We start from the raw sequence: 16,879 nt of genomic DNA on the forward strand, positions 1-16,879 counted from the left end.
GGAATTTACATTTTACTGGAGGGGAAAAAAACATGTATAGAGATGAGTGTATTATAGGGTGAGGAGTAAAGAGGGCAGAGGAGACGTCAAAGTACTCTAGGAATACTTAAGAAAGGAAAGAGTGCTGATAGAAAGGTTGGCTAATATGCTAAGTGACCATTTGGATCCAAAAGGATTTTAATAGGATCATGCTAAACCTCATAAGGTAAATAGTAATAGTATGAAAAGTCTCACTCTCAGGTTTGAGAAGCCAGATTCAGATTCACAAATACAAGATGGTGGAGGTGTGGTTACACAGAAGTTTGTCCAAAAAAGGACCTGGTGCTTTTAGTAGGTTTTAAGTTCAGTGTAAGTGAAGAGTGCAACATGAAAGCCCCATTCCCACATCAAAAAGCTAATGTGATCTCAGGCTTCTTTAAGAGAGGCACAAAACAGCTAGATGACACAGAGGATGGAGAGCCAGGCCTAGAGATGGGATGTCCAGGATTCAAATTTGGCCTCAGACACTTCTTAACTGTGTGACCCTGGGCAAGTCTCTTAACCCCCAATGCCTAGCCCTTACTGCTCTTCTGCCTTAGAACAAATGCACAGTATTGATTCTAATACAAAAGGTAAGAATTCTTTTAAAAGGCCAAAAGAGAGAGGCACAACTTTCAGGACTCAAAAAGTGACAGTTCCAATATGTTTTGCCTATATGTAGTTCTGAGCAACACATTTTGGAAAGGTAACAAGCTGGAGAAGTATGTAAAGGAGGATAATTCTAATTGGGTTTAGGGGACTGGAGTCCATTTATATGAGGATCAGATGAGGATCTACAAGGATAGTCAGACAGGGGCAGAGAAGGCTTGGGGGTTACATGATAGCTAGTTGTCTTCAAGTAGTTGTATAACCTCAGAGGTCAAAATTAGGAGTAGCAGGTGTAAAATGCAAAAAAAAATTAAGGAAATTTAAAATTTTTTAATTTAATTAAAAATTAAAAATAATTTAAGGAAAAACTTCCTAATGATTAGCACTATCCTGCTGTGGAATGGACTATTTGGGGAGGTAGTAGGTTCCTCCTAATTGGGGGCCTACAAGTGAAAGACCAATTGTTGGGTGCGTTGTAGTGGGGATTCTTTGTGGAGTAGGAGTTGGAAGAGATGGATACTGAGGTCCCTTCCAATTCTGAAATTCTGAGTCTCATGATTCAATGACAGCAGAGAAGATCAGGGAAAGGTTAATGGAGGAGGGAATAGAGCAGAATCTCAAAGGAAGAAAAGGATTCTGAAAGGAAAAGATGAGCAAGGAATACATTGCAAACATAGAAGAGTGCCTATGCGAATGTACAAAGGAAGAGTATATCAATATTGGGGAACAGTTAGTAGTCCATTTTCCCTGGAATATATATAGTAAAGGGAAGTAATATGAAAGAAGCCTAGAAAGAAAACTAGAATCAAATTGTGGAAGGTCTTAAAAATTTGGGACTCAGAGAGATGGAATTATTGGTTCAAAGCCACACAGCTAATAAGTGTTGATATTGAAGGGACTAGAACCCAATCTTGTAGGTTCTTTCTACTTATGCCATATTGCCTCTTGTAGACAAACAGGATGGGCAGCTAGGTGGTGCAGTGGAAAGAGTGCTGGGCCTTGAGTTAGGAAGACCCATCTTCCTGAGTTCAAATCTGACTTCAGACACTTGGGCAACACTTATCCCTATTTGCCTCAGTTTCTTCATCTGTAAAATAAGCTAGAGAAGGAAATGTCAAACCATTCCAGGATCTTTTCCAAGAAAACCCCAAACAGGATTATGAAAAGTTGGACTGAAAATGACTGAACAAAACAATAGAACAGGAGGAGATCATTCACACCTATCCTGAATTATGTGTCCCTTAGGAAATGAGAAAAAGAAGCAAAATATTAATTCATTTAATCATTTATTTACTACGTATTTACTAAGTATATGTTCTATATTTTGAATATGTTTGATATGCAAATAAGCATAGGATTCCTTTTTGCAAGGATTTATAATCTAGAATAACTACAGGGGCACTGTCAGGGAGCTGACCTAAACATCAAAGGAAATAGAACCAAGAGCAGAGTGGCAGGAGTAAAAACCAAGGTCTCAGTCTAAATCTGTGGATTGAGATTCAGATCCCAAGACAAGCCACCTGGTCAGGAAGCCAATGTCAGAGCTAGGTCCCACAGAATTTAACCCAACCAGGTAAGTTACCACAAAAATCAAGAAGGATGGGTAGAGTATATCTGGACATTGGGAGTCAGGAAGGCTAACTGGGAGTCTCAGCCTCCTTGAGTGGCTCCCTGCCTCTCTGTGGGGAGGTATGAACCCACCACACAACTCCATGGGAGGCCACTTGGGTTTTGTAAATAAAATCAAGCACATGACCTGGTATGCTTTTTTTTCCCCTAGTAGGGCAGAAAATTCTGTTCACTGTCAAGGGTAAAGAGTCCAAGGCAGCCAAGGCCTTAATGAAGATAGTACTAAGCAACCATAGAAAAAGGACATTGTAGGGATGAAGGAAGTCAAAGGGGAAGTAAAGAGAAGGGTAAAGGAATGGAAGAGCTCTAAGCCAAGCAACACTTCTATTTGCTCTACTAGAAAACCTTTCATTTTGCAAGTGAAACAGGGGAATCACCATGTCTCCTGTGTGGTTCTATTTCAGTGCCTTATCATGTGGTGTGGAGATGGTGCTGGGCTCTTGAAGGCAATGCCAATAGAGCACAAGTTCTGACCGGTACCATCCACCTGGAAAGGCTCTGCCTTCTTAGGTTCTGAAAGGCTCACTCCTCCCTGGTGGCTGCAGGGGCCTGGATTCCTCTGCCACCCACCTCAGAATCATCCCATTACAGAGGAGGGCTGCCCACCCCGTTACAGAGGAGGGCTGCTCATTTCATTATAGAGGAGGGCTGCCCACCCCATTATAGAGGAGGGCTGCCCATTTCATTACAGAGGAGGGCTGCCCACCCCATTACAGAGGAGGGCTGCCCACCCCATTATAGAGGAGGGCTGCCCACCCCGTTACAGAGGAGGGCTGCCCACCCCGTTACAGAGGAGGGCTGCCCATTTCATTACAGAGGAGGGCTGCCCTCTGCATTTGCTGAGGAAGGGCTGGCATTGATGAAGACAGCTCCTTAATGCATTGGTAACAAAAGCTTACTTTCCAGAGCACTTTATAAAGCAGTAGAGTCACAATGACCCTTGGAGAGGGATGATCTGTAGTCTACAGGCCTTGCTGCAGAGCTAGAGAGCCCACAACCAGAACTCAGACTCGGGTCTTCAGGCTCCAGACCGCCCCCCCAGATTGCCTCTCATGAAAGCAGGCTGTGACTTGTAGCCATCTCCAGGGAAGCCTAGGTCCCGGCTGCACACGGCAGATAACCTATGATAATGACGGCGAATTGCTTTTTAAACAACTACAAATGGCACATTAGCTTGATCTTGGCACATCCCCTGGCGGGACCGTGACATTATGACAAATGTTTCTGCTCTGAGACTCTTTCTGCCCCATTGAGCTGATCACACGCTCTCTTCTCTCTAGTCAGAAAACTCTTTTCTCCCCATCTGCATCCACAAATCCTTGTCCTAAAGAGATTTCCCCGCCTTGTTCCTCTGGCTAAAGTGCTCCAGTTGTCAAGCCGGATTCTGGAGAGAAGGCTGCTCGCCGTGGAATGCTGCAGGAGGGTCAGCCCGAGCACCTGGTGTCTGCCCAATCGCCCTCAGGAGTGAAGGGGCCTTCGCCACTCTCAGCCATGCTACCTTGGCAATTTTGCCTGGCAGCACAAAAAAACTCTTTTATAATTTAATCCCTCCCTGGCCCTCCTCCCCCAGTAATAATGTCAATTATAAATAATAATAATAATTCACTACAAAATTATCCTGAATGGTTGGGAAATGAGGTGTTCTGACTAATTGAATATTCTACTTAAGAGCGTTATCATGTATGGAAGGAGTACCAATTTGCAAAGAATTAGAATATAATAAAATACATTAAATGCCAACTACCCTGAACATAATTTCATCTGATGACTCAGAAAGCTTGCCATCTTTCACAGTGCCTCAGGGACCCTATTACGAACATCAATTATCACAGAACAGCACTGTAAAAATATGTGGAGTTATTAGAGCTTTTAGGTTCTGTAGATTCTATTCTAGATAAACATGAGTTTGCTCTGTATGTGTGTGTTTATATAAATAAGCTGCTAAGTAAAGAAGCCTCCCTTGTATCCAAAGTAAAATCACAGAATTGTGGCAAAGGTGATCATTAATAGTCCAAAGGCAAACTAAACTGTTGCTTTTTTTCCTCATTCCCAGGTTTAGCTTGTTGACTGGCACATAGTAGGCTTTTGATAATTGTTTATTGACTATTGTTATTGACTGATTCTGGCTTAAGAGTTTGCCAATATTTACCTTCATTGAACTTGGAGGCTTCCCTTATTTTCCTTTCTCTGGGATACACTGTTGCATAAATCAGTGGGATTATATAGAGAGGAATTTAGAGGTTCCACCTTCTAGGTTTTCTTTTTGGTGGAGGTTGAGGTGGTTAGAAAATGGGGTTTTTAAGAGCTGCTGAGTGACAAGTCTAAGGTGAATAAGTAGCTTGCTTAATCTTGAACCAACATCCTCCAATTCAAAATCCAGTGTTGTTTCTTCTCTATTGGACTTCCTCTGTAGTTTGTATGCTAATCAATCAAGAAGCATTTATTGAACCTTCTGTGGGCCTGGGCTAAGCCTTATGGGAGATAAGAAGCATACTCCCTCCTGTGCTCAACAAGCTTATTATCCAGTTGAAGAAACAACACTAGAAGAAAGAGAGTAAATGAGACAGTCTAGAACCATGTTGGCGAAGCTGTGGCATGCGGGCTGCTCCTCTTCCCCTCTCCACATGCGCCAGAGGACATTTCTCCCATCACCTGCCCCTGTCTGCGATAAGGGGGCTGTTCCAGGGCGGGTGTGAGCCTGCAGTTTGGGCATTCAGTTCTTAAAAGGTCCACCATCACTGGTCTAGAATGATGAGAAGACAGGAAGCCAAATCCTGAGAGTCAGTGAAATGAATGGGGTTTTTATATTCAATTAGAGAGAATCTAGTGAAAACACAAATAGGGGCTTTTACCATTGTGAAAAAGGGGATAGGAATTATTGTAAGGCTCCAGAGGGAGAACTATGACCAAGGTTGGAAGCTACAAGCAGCTGTATTTGAAATAGGGCATGAGTCCAAAAACGGTCCTGTTGGCTAATGGTGTCTTCAAGGAGGAGGTCCTGAGTCTCAAGGTATGTGTTAAAGAAGGGACAGGGTTTGAAGAGATGGAGAAAAGTGAGAGGCACTTAGAATTCGGGTTCCTTGTCTTGCAGACTAATTATTGAACTTGGATGCCATTTTATAAGGCAGTTCAAGGAGTAGATCTTACAAGTTCTATAGATGACAGGCTATAAGTTTCTGGAGGATGGGGGGGGACTACATGTATACAAAGTTCCCTCTCACAAAGTTCTACCTTTAATGTTTTTCTTACTATTTTCAGTAGACTGGCCTCAGGGGCATAAGGTAGACAGAACAGAAATAGCTAATGAGTGAGAAGAAATCTGCATAAAGCTGACTCTCACTAGTTCTAATTCAAATATGCTGCTTTCTGTTTTCAACAAACTGAACTCAAAGGCCAAGAGCTGACTTATTGGAACTCTGAAGAGTTTGGACTAGTTAAGGTATCAGAATGCCTTCCATCAATACCATCTTATTCCAGGGCTTCTCCTGGAAAATCTTGTAACTTGAAGCACCCTCCCAGAACAAGGGTGAGGATGTCTAGGGAATTTCTTCCCTAGGGCCATAGTGCCAAATAAAGAGTATTTTTATATTTGGTCCTAGCAGTGATAGGAGCCACTAGAATTCATTCAGTAAAAGGGTGATATGGCATACCTGTGATTTAGGAAAATAACTTGACAGGTTGAGGATGGATTGAAATGGGGAGAGACTAGAGTCAGGCCAACTCACTGGCATGTGAATGCAATAGTCCAAGCATGAGGTGACAAGGCCTGTACCAGGATGATGGTAGTATCAGAGGAAAGAAAGTGGGATATTAAGCAATGTTGCAAAGATAAAATCTGAAAATGATGGGCCTAGGCAACAGATTAAATTTATAGGGTGAGAGGAATGAGGATAACACTGAAGTTGCAAGCCTGAGAGACCTGGAAGGATGCTGATGCCCTCAATAGTAATAGGAAGTTTGGAGGGAAAGAGAAGGTTTAGGGAGAAAGATAATGAGTTCATCTGTGGACATATTGAATTTAAGATGTCTACTGGAGTTCTAGATGTCTGAAAGGCAGGGATAGATGTAAGATTGGAGGTCAGTAGAGAATTTGGGGCAGGGAAAATATCTTTAAGAATCATCAGGATAAATGGTCAAAGAATATGAACAGAGGCAGTTTTCAGATGAAGAAATCAAAGCTATCTATAATCATATGAAAATGCTCTTAATTACTATTGATTTGAGAAATGCAAATTAAAACAACTCTGAAGTACTCCGTCAAACCTAGCAGACTGGCTAATATGACTATAAGGGAAAGTGGCAAATTGGGGCACTAGTGCATTGCTGGTCTGTTATGAACCAATACAACCCTTCTGGAAGGCAGTTTGGAACTAAACTCAAAGGGCTATAAAACTGAGCATACCCTTGGATCCAGTTAGTACTACCCAGTATCTTAAAGAGGTTATTTTAAAAATTAAGAAAAAGGTCTTATTTGTATAAAAATATTTATAGCAGCTCTTTTTTTTTTTTTACCCTTGTACTTCGGTGTATTGTCTCATAGGTGGAAGATTGGTAAGGGTGGGCAATGGGGGTCAAGTGACTTGCCCAGAGTCACCCAGCTGAGAAGTGGCTGAGGCCAGATTTGAACCTAGGACCTCCTGTCTCTAGGCCTGACTGTCACTCTACTGAGCTACCCAGCTGCCCCCAAGCAGCTCTATTTTTTTGTGGTGGCAAAGAACTGTAAATTGAAGGGATGTCCATCAGTTAGGGAATGGCTGAACAAATTGTGGTATATGATAGTGATGTAATATTATTGCATATAAGAAATAAAGAGCAGGATGATTTCAGAAAAAAACTAGAAAGACCTACATAATCTGATTCAGAATGAAGTAAGCAGAACCAGGAAAACATTATACATAGGAATAGCAATACTGTACAATGATCAACTGTGAAAGATTTAGCTATTCTCAGTAACAACATAGTCCAAGACAATTCTGAAGGACTTATAACAAAGAATACTATGCACCTCCAGAGAAAGAACTGATGGAGTCTGAATGCAGATCAAAGCATATGATTTTTCAATTTATTTTATTTTATTTTTATTTGGGAGTTTTGGTTTTATAGGCATATTCTCTCACAACAATGACCAATTGGAAATGTGTTTTGTATGATCATACAGATCATATATGTATAACCTAGATCAAATTGCTTTCCATCTTAGGAAAAGGGGAGGGAAGGGAGACAGAGAGCCAATTTATATCTTATAATTTCACAAAATGTATGTTGAAAATTATTACATGTAATTGGGAAAACTAATTTTTTAAAAGAATCATCAGCATAATATTAATTATATTCATGGGAGCTGATGAGATCACTGAGTAAAGTAGTAGAGAGGGAAAAGAGAAGTTGGCCCAGGCACAGAACCTTTTGAGACACCTATAGCTGGAGGGTATGACCTGGATGAGGATTCAGCAAAGGAGATTAATAAGAAGTGGGCAAATAAATATAAGGAAAATCAGGAGATAATGGTGTTCCAAAAACCTAGAGATAACAGAGTATCTAAGAAGAGTGATCATCAGTGTCAAAGACTGCAGGAAAGATTAAGAAGGATAAGAATTGAGAAAAGGCAGTTGGATTTGGCAATTAAGAGATCACTGGTAATTTTGGAGAAAGCAGTTTCAACTGAAAGTTTCATCAGAAACCAATTTATAATGGTTAAGAAGAATTGCAGAAGAGAAAGTGGAGGCCCCTTTTGTAGACAGCCTTTTCAAGGACTTTAACTGCAAAGAGCAGAAAAGAATTAGGCCTATAGTTAGCAGAGATGGAAAGATCAAGTGAGGTTTTTTTCCAAGATCCAAGAAACATGGGCATGCTTATAGGCAGTAGGAATGAGCCAGTAGAGAGGGAGAGAATGAAAATAAGTGACAAAGTGGGGATGACAAAGGGAGTTATCTGTTGGAAGAGACAGAATGGAGTGGGATTGCTTGAATAAGAAGAGGGCTCTGTTAGTTACATTAGGAAGTAAGGCCACTTCATCATGTGAGACGGTGAAAGAGGAGAGAGGGCTGAAAGCATCCTAGCTGAGCAAGAGGAAAGAAGAAATTCATGACAAATGGACTCAGATTTTCTGTAAAATATGAGACAAGGTCCTCAGCTGAGAGATGAAAAGGTTTGGAAGAGCTGCTGTGGAGAACGGGAGAGCGAGTTGATAAGGGAGATATAGTAGGATTGCCAAGAGTAGTAAGGGCATGGCTGAGATTGAATAATATACATTTCTTTTTTTTTTTTTTTAACCCTTACCTTGTGTCTTAGAGTCCAATACCGTGTATTGACTCCAAGGCAGAAGAGAGGTAAGGGCTAGGCAATGGGGGTCAAGTGACTTGCCCAGGGTCACACAGCTGGGAAGTGTCTTAGGCCAGATTTGAACCTAGGACCTCCCGTCTCCAGGCCTGAATCTCAATCCACTGAGCTACCCAAGCTGCCCCCAATATACCTCTCTAATGGACCCAGTCAAAACAGTTGTGTGATTTTTCTCCAACTTTATTCAGTAGCACATGCATAGGAACAAAGGTAGCAAATGGTGTGAGTGATCCAAGGCCAAGGTGATATGGAAGTAACAGGAAACTCAACTGGAAGTAACTGTGTCATTCTAAAGTTTCTAGCAATCAAAAAAGGGAAAATTTGAATATAAGCAGATATATACCTTAGACTTTAGGAAAAGATTTCAAAACATTCAGGGAAAAGAAGGAAACAATCCTGTGGCCTAGACTCCTAAAGGTACCATCAGAATTTTGTTTTTTAAAGTCTATATAATCTCTGGTTTTCTGAAAGTAGAATAGCAAATGATCAACCAATCAACCAATAAGTGCCTACTCTGTGTTGGAGCACTGGGAATAAAGACAAAAAAAGACTAAGGAGCCATGAAGACAGAACAATACAATATGAAGAAAGCTAAATTTGAAAAGAGGAGAACCTTAACCAATAATCCTTGCTCTGCTATTTTTTGTATGTCACTTAACTACTTTGGGCTTTGGTTTCCTCAACCAGAGAAAAATGAGGGATCTGATGACCTTGAAAGTCCATTCCATCTTTAAATCTATTGTCTTAGGATCAAAAGACACCAATTTATCTACACAGAATATACTGATGCCATCTTCTTTAAAAGGACAGGTACAGAGGGTAGGAGGGTTGATAACAAGGGGACAGTATGAAAGAGTGGCACAGAGCTATAAAAAATAATGTCAACTAATGTAACCAAGATCAGAAAGAAAGCAGAAAATTTGGGGAGAGGGGATTTCATAGTGAGTTTCACAAATGGAAGTCTTATATCTAAAATATATAAAGGACTTTGTCAAATTTATAAAAATAAGAGCCATCATTCAAGAAATAAATGAGCAAAAGACAAGAGCAGATAGCTTTTGGAAGAAGACCAAAGCCAATAAGTATATGAAAAAATGCTCTAAATCAATACTGATTCAAGAAGTGACAACCAAAACAATTCTGAGAGATCATCTCATACCTATCAGATTGGCTAAAAATGATTTTAAGAAAAGGAAAATGACGAGCATTGGAGGGGATGTGGGAAATGGGGGCATAATACATTGTTGGTGGAACTGCAAATTGATCCAACCATTTTGGAAAGCAATTTGGAATTATGCCAAGAGTTATAAAACTGAGTATACTCTTAGACCCAAGAATACCATTGTTGAGTCTGCTTTCCAAGGAGATAAGGGGAAAAGGAAAAGAATCTATATGCTCCAAGATATTTATAGCAGTTTTCTGTGATGATAAGGACCTGGAAATTGAGATGTCCATCAGTTGGGGAATGGCTGGACAAATTATGGTATATGGTGATGATAGAATATTATTGATGGAATAAGAAACAATGAGAGGGTTAAATTTTTTTTTAACTTAGAAAGATTTACACAAAGTAATGAGGAATGAAACTAGTAGAACCAAAAAATATATATACAGCTACAAAATTAAAATTTTAAGAATAACTTGTGGATGTCCACCTTCAGAGAATGAACTAAAAAAGAGAAACAAGACAATCTCTCTCTCCCCCCCCCCTCTCTTCTATCTATCTAACCATTTAACCATCTAATTATCTATCTACCTATAGCTACATAAATCTTTTTGTCAGGTGATACCTTCTATGGTGCAGAGAGGGGAAAGAGGGTCTGAGACACCTGGAAATAAACTCTATTAAATAAGTAATTTTTTTAAAAATAAAATAATGTCATGGAGGTTAAGTTAAAACACAGCAAAAAACAAAAACAAAAAAGAAAGGAGTTCTGTTATATGAAAGGCTCCCGGCATAAAAATAATTAATAACAAAGAGAACTACTAGAATGGTTTTTGCTTCCTGCTTTTGCATCTAAGGGAATATTATTCAAATTACAAAGGGCAGGAAAACCGGGCAAAGAGGAAGCCAAAGCTGGAGATGAGTTGGGGAAATAGGAAGACACTAAGTCCCTGCTCCTATCCAGGAGTTTAAGTCTCTAAGCTCAGATGAATCACTTTCCAGTGTTCCTACAGAATGTGCAGGAGGGCCTGCTGAATCACTGACAGTGATTTTTGAGAAACTGTAGAAAAGGAGAGAGGTGAGAAAGGTTCAAGAAGATTGGAGACAAGCAAATGTCCTGATATTCACAAAGGAGAAAAAGGTACATATGGGACATGACAGACCAGCAAGCTTGACGTCAGTCCTCAAAAAAATTCTAGAAAGGATAAATAAACAGATGGCTCCCAAACTGTGTTCTCTCTAATTTTCAACAATTGTAAACAAATCCTGTAACATGGAAACATACAAACAAACAAAAATCATAAAGTTACACAGCACAGTGGAGAAGAGTACTAGATTTGTTGTAAGAGGACATAAATTCAAATCCCACTTCTGCTCACTATCCACATTACCTTGGATAAGTAAACAATTATCATTATCTATTATTATTATCTATATTATTATAATCTATTAGCCTAATCTTTTTTTTATTTTAATCACAAATTTCCACATGAGTTTTCTTAAGTTATTCCCAATCCCTTTTTTTAAAGCAAGAAAGTTGGAATAAATGGACTCTAAAGTCCCTTCCAGCTCTAAACCCTGTAAATTATTTATGTAACCAGAAGTTGGAATGGTCACGAAATGAAAGACCTGAGTTCAAATCCTACCTTTGATACTTAACTACCTGGGTGATCTTGGGAAAATCACATAGTGTCTCTGGGTCTGTAAAATGAGAGTATTTGGTCTCAATGGCCTTTAAAGTCCCTTCCTGAACTAGAGCTATGACCCTAAGTTAGGATCAGAATCTCTATTCCTCAGGACCACTGGGTCTCAAATAAAATATTCAAAGAAATAGGACACTTATCTTCCTTCTAGCCCTTACTTTATTTATTTTTAAATCCTTACCTTCTGTCTTAGAGTCAATACCATGTACTGGCTCTAAGGTAGAAAAGTGGTAAGGACTAGGCAATGGGGGTTAAATGACTTGTCCAGAGTCACACAGCTAGGAAGTGTCTGAGGTCACATTTGGACCCAGGATCTCCCATCTCTAGGTCTGGCTCTCAATCCACTGAGCCACCCAGCCACCCCCTCTAGCCTGTACTTTAAACATAAACCAAAAAAGCTCAGCTTCCAGATTCCTTCTAATGAGTCAAAAGCTTATTTCTAATTCAAATAATCAACTAACCATTTACTGTGTAAGCATCTCCTATGTCCTAGGCACTGTGCTAGAGAGATGGGAAGGCAAAGTCAAAAATAAAAAAAGGATTTCTGTCCTCAAATAAACTTGCATTCTACTAGAGAAAATGCACTTAGTCAATCAAAACACATTTACTAAATGCTTACATAAAAACCCAGTGGAATTGCTCATTGGCTATGGGATGAGGGTGGGAGGAGGGGAGGGAAAGAATATGGTTCATGTAACCATGGAAAAATAGTCTTAATTAATTAATTAGGCTTGGGGAAAAAAAGAAAAAAAATGCTTACATGGGGGCCACTAGGTGGCTCAGGGGATTGAGAGCCAGGCCTGGAGCCCTAAGTGACCCTGGGCAAGTCACTTAAGCCCCACTGCCTAAGCTTTACAACATATAGTATTGATTCTAAGATGGAAGGGAAGGGTTTGTGGGGGTTTAAGTGCCAACTCTGTGCCTGGCACTGTGCTAAGTGCTAGGGATTCGAAGAGAGGTAAAATACCATGCTTTCAAAGTGCTCAGCCTAATGGGTGAGATGGCATGCAAAGAATTATGTACATCTAAAAAATAAATATAAGGCATATTCTAAGTAAGTACAAATTGGGGGATTTGGGGCCCTAGGAAGCTGGGAGGGGGGGGGGGGGGAATCGGGAGAGGCCTCATGCAGGAAGCAGAACCTGAGCTGAGCTTGACAGTGAATTAGGAATTTTAGGAAGTGATGAGAGGAACGCTAAGCGAAATATCATGAAGACCAGGACACCAGGATACCAGGATCAAATGAGCTGATCTCCCCAAATCTCCTCATCAGGTGTTTTAATTCAGTTGTAGATCCTGAGAATCTTCCCAAGTCCCTCAGCTCCCCTGCCTTTTGAGAGGAGGGCTGGGGGCTGGGGCCTCAAGCCCCCCAAAAGCTTTCCTTAGAGAAGGCAGAGATCTGGATTTTCTGGCTAAAGCCCCACTTTCCTCCAGCAGCTTTTCTTGGTCTAACTACAGAGAACTCCTAGGGGACCCCTCCCTTTCCAGCTCCCCCAACAGCCTGTAACCTCCCAGAGGGGAATCGGGGACAATAAGCCCAGAAAAGTGGCCTGGAGTCATTGTGTGACATCAGATTAAGAGGACGAATGTCTGGAAACAATGAGATTTTTTGAGCAGGGACAGGGAGGAGAAAGTGCTGGGGTGGCCATAGTCCCATTTATGTTTTAGAATAATCACTTTGGCAGCCGTATGGATGGCTCAAATTGGGCCTCAGATACATTCTAGCCGTGGGACCCTGGGCAAGTCATTTAATCTCCCCCTGCCCCTTGCCCTTCTGTTCTAGACTGGTTACTGGGACAGAAAATTTTAAATTTTTTTTAATTTTTAAAAATTTTTTAATTAAAAAAAGATGGATAATAAAAAATTTAATTAAAAAAGATGGATAGGGGGCAGCTGGGTAGCTCAGTGGATTAAGAGTCAGGCCTAGAGATGGGAGGTCCTAGGTTCAAATCTGGCCTCAGACACTTCCCAGCTGTGTGACCCTGGGCAAGTCACTTGACCCCCATTGCCTACCCTTACCACTCTTCCACCTAGGAGCCAATACACAGAAGTTAAGGGTTTAAAATTTAAAAAAAAAAAAAAAAGATGGATAATACAAAAATTTACATTAAAAAAAGATGGATAATAACTTTTAAAAACCTGAACAAGAGGAGGGAGCATGAGAGAAGTCACACAGGTAGACTTGAGCAGATCTTTGCAACTGATTGAATGTGGGAGGTGAGAGTGCAGACTCCAAGCTGCCTGTGGGGTGACTAACCTGAGTGAATGGGAGGATAAAGGTGCCCATGGAAATAAGGATGCTAGGAACAGCGGTGTTTTGTTTTGGAGGGAGGCAGGAGGGGATCAAGGGTTTGTTGGGGTTCTATCATGTTGAAAAGATCTAGAAGGCATGTGTGATCACAGATATAAGCCTGGAACTCTAGGACTGGCTGGGTGTTTTGGGGTACACACAAGCACATATAAATGTGTCCCAATAGACTTGGAGAGCCATCTTCTTAGAGAGGATAACTGAATCGATGACAGCTATTCACTCGTGACAAGATTCCAGAGAGGATGCTGCACAGAGGGCAAGAGGACTTGGGGTAGGAACTTGAGGCACTCAGATTTAGGGGATGAGTGAGTGAGGAGCATCCAAGCAGGCGAGCAGTGTCAGGAAAACACAAAAAGGGGAGAATATCTAAGACATGGTGGTCTACAGTGTCAAATGCGACAGACGTGGATTGAAAAGAATAGGGACCGAGCAGCTATGTGGCGGAAGATGGAGAGGCAGGCCTAGAAACAGGAGGTTCTTGGGTTTAAATCTGGCCTCAGCCATTTCCTGGCTGGGTGATCCTGCACAAGTCATTTCACCCCTATTGCCTGGCTCTTATTGTTTTTCCATCTTAGAACTAATACATAGTACTGATCCCAAGATGGAAGGTAAGGGTTTTAAAAAAAAATGGCAACTGGGGGGAGGCCATTAGAATTGGTAAGTAAGAAAGCATTGGTAACTCGAGAGAAAATGGAACATTGAGGTGTAAAGTCAAGTCAAGAGGCTGAAGAGTAGGAGGAGAGGAAGGAGAGTTGACTCGGGATTTTTAGCTAAGAGTTTGGCTATAAAAGGGATGGGTTAGGGTACAATCATTTCTTTTTCCAGACATCTTATGAAAAAGGTCTTTTTGCAACAGGCAACACCAATCATGCCAATGGGTATCATAATTCTTACCCCACCCCCCAAGAAAAAATTCCAACGTAGAACAAAATTAATTTTACCTAAATAAAGTAGCCAACGCTAGGTCTTGGCAAGCAATATCTTTAGGAAACAATTTTGACAAAGCATGTTTTAGAAAGTGTCAAAAACTAATTTTTGAGAAACAGTAATACTATAAGGAGAATCTGAGCTTCAAAATCCAATTTAGAAAACTTATTCTGTGCCTTGACACTATGCATGAGGCAATTTCCAACTGGTTTCTTCCTGTATTTTAGTTCTAACAAGGAATAGGTTAACATTCTTTTAGTTACCTGTGACATATCTGCCAATTCCTCCTACTTTAGGTAAGTAAATCTCATGGTTACTTTTTTCTCATTCAAGCCCTTAACTTTACCTCTGTGGTTCTGGGGAAGTTGCTTCACCAATTTCTGCTTTCTCATCTATAAAATGAGGAGTTTGGATTCCTATCTCTAAGGGCCATCTAGTTCCATCTAATTACACATACCTCTTCGATAAGCTGGGCATCACTAAACTTAAACCCTCCCAGTAGCACATTAGCCTTAACCTGCCCTGCCTCGGTGCCTCACAGACCCAAAGGGATTGCCATATGCCTGGCAGATGTATCCTAAGGAGCTTTGGGCCTTTTCATCTACCCTTTTGCTGGACCCTTCCACCTTTCAATAAACTCAGCAATAGAATCTTTTATATGTGTTGTTTCTTCCAATTAGAGTATGAGCTCCTTGCACATAGGGCCTCGCTTTTCTATTTGCATCCCTAGCACTTGTTAACAGAGACTGGTACATAGCTAGTGCTTAACAGAAATGCTTTTTCATCCATTCGCATGCTTTAAAAGCTCTGTGACTTCACGAGGGAAGACTTCTGTGCCTAAAGGGGCAGTTTCATGAGTTGCTGTGGGCCACAGCCTACAAAGCTTCTTGTCACCAGGCTTACCTACAAAACCCCCACTAGTTATGAAAATTGGTTTTCTGGTTTCTGGACTGATAGAGCCTACAAGGAACAAGTCATAGCCCTGACACAATGGCACCCCCGGGTTGGACTTCTGTAGAGGCTCACAAACCTCCTACACACACTCACAGGGCAATCAAATGGGCTAACAATGTCATCCATTGGAAAATCATTGCTTAAAATAACTGTTCCCCACAGGGGCAGGGAGAACCACTTAAGGAAGTTGCTCAAAACAACCAAACAGCACTCAGTTAGCCAAGTAGCCTCTTCTTAGTGCCATTTTCAATGTGTGTATACAGAGAAGGTATCTTGAAGTTGGAAGCAAAAAGAAAGCTTGGGGCCTGGCTCCATAAGGCGAAGCCAGGCCTGCTGTGTCTACAGAGCTGGGTGCAGAGGGCTTCCAGAGCTGAGGAAACAGCGCCACCTGGAGGCTGCCACTGTGCGCCCAAAGCCTCCTCAACTTGGGAATGGCATCTCCTAGAAATCCGAGTATTAGGATTGCCTGGGCCTGGCTACTCTGTGGTTATGGTGTACCTCCAACCCAGAGGACAGAATTAGAGCTCAAGAATAACACTGATACGATCCTTCTTCACAAGTTATTTTATTGATTTATATTACAAAGCATAAATGCTTCATTTCTGGGGATCTCGGTCTCAAAATTTAAAAATTAAAAAGGACTTTGAGAAGTCATCTCATCCAACCTCCTTACTTTTGGTAAAAGAAACGAAATACAAATAAGTAAATTGAGTAAGCTTGTTCAAGGTAACATAGTAAGCTAATAGCAAGCCTAGAAGCCAGGTCTCCTGACTCTCAATTCCATTTTCATTTTACTATAATCCTTTTCAGTATCTCCTCTTTTCCTTGTAGGAACCCTTCCTGCATACCCTTTCTCAAACCTATGCTTACTCTCTGTAAGAAGGTCTGATTTCAAGGGCAGCTGGGTAGCTCAGTGGATTGAGAGTCAGGCCTAGAGATGGGAGGTCCTAGGTTCAAATCCGGCCTCAGACACTTCCCAGCTGTGTGACCCTGGGCAAGTCACTTCACCCCCATTGCCCACCCTTACCACTCTCTTCCACCAAGGAGCCAATACACAGAAGTTAAGGGTTTAAAAAAAAAAAAAAGGTCTGATTCTTTCTCAAGGCACTACATAACTCAAACCTCTTTTAAAAGTTCTCTTCCCTTTAGTAATCCTGTTAACAGATTTGGTTCCAAATCTTTCCCCAACAAAGTTCCTAATCAGTCATTCAGGGTAGGTCACTC

The sequence above is a fragment of the Gracilinanus agilis genome, chromosome 3 (assembly GCF_016433145.1).
Source record: "Gracilinanus agilis isolate LMUSP501 chromosome 3, AgileGrace, whole genome shotgun sequence".
NCBI classification, from domain to species: Eukaryota; Metazoa; Chordata; class Mammalia; order Didelphimorphia; family Didelphidae; genus Gracilinanus; species Gracilinanus agilis.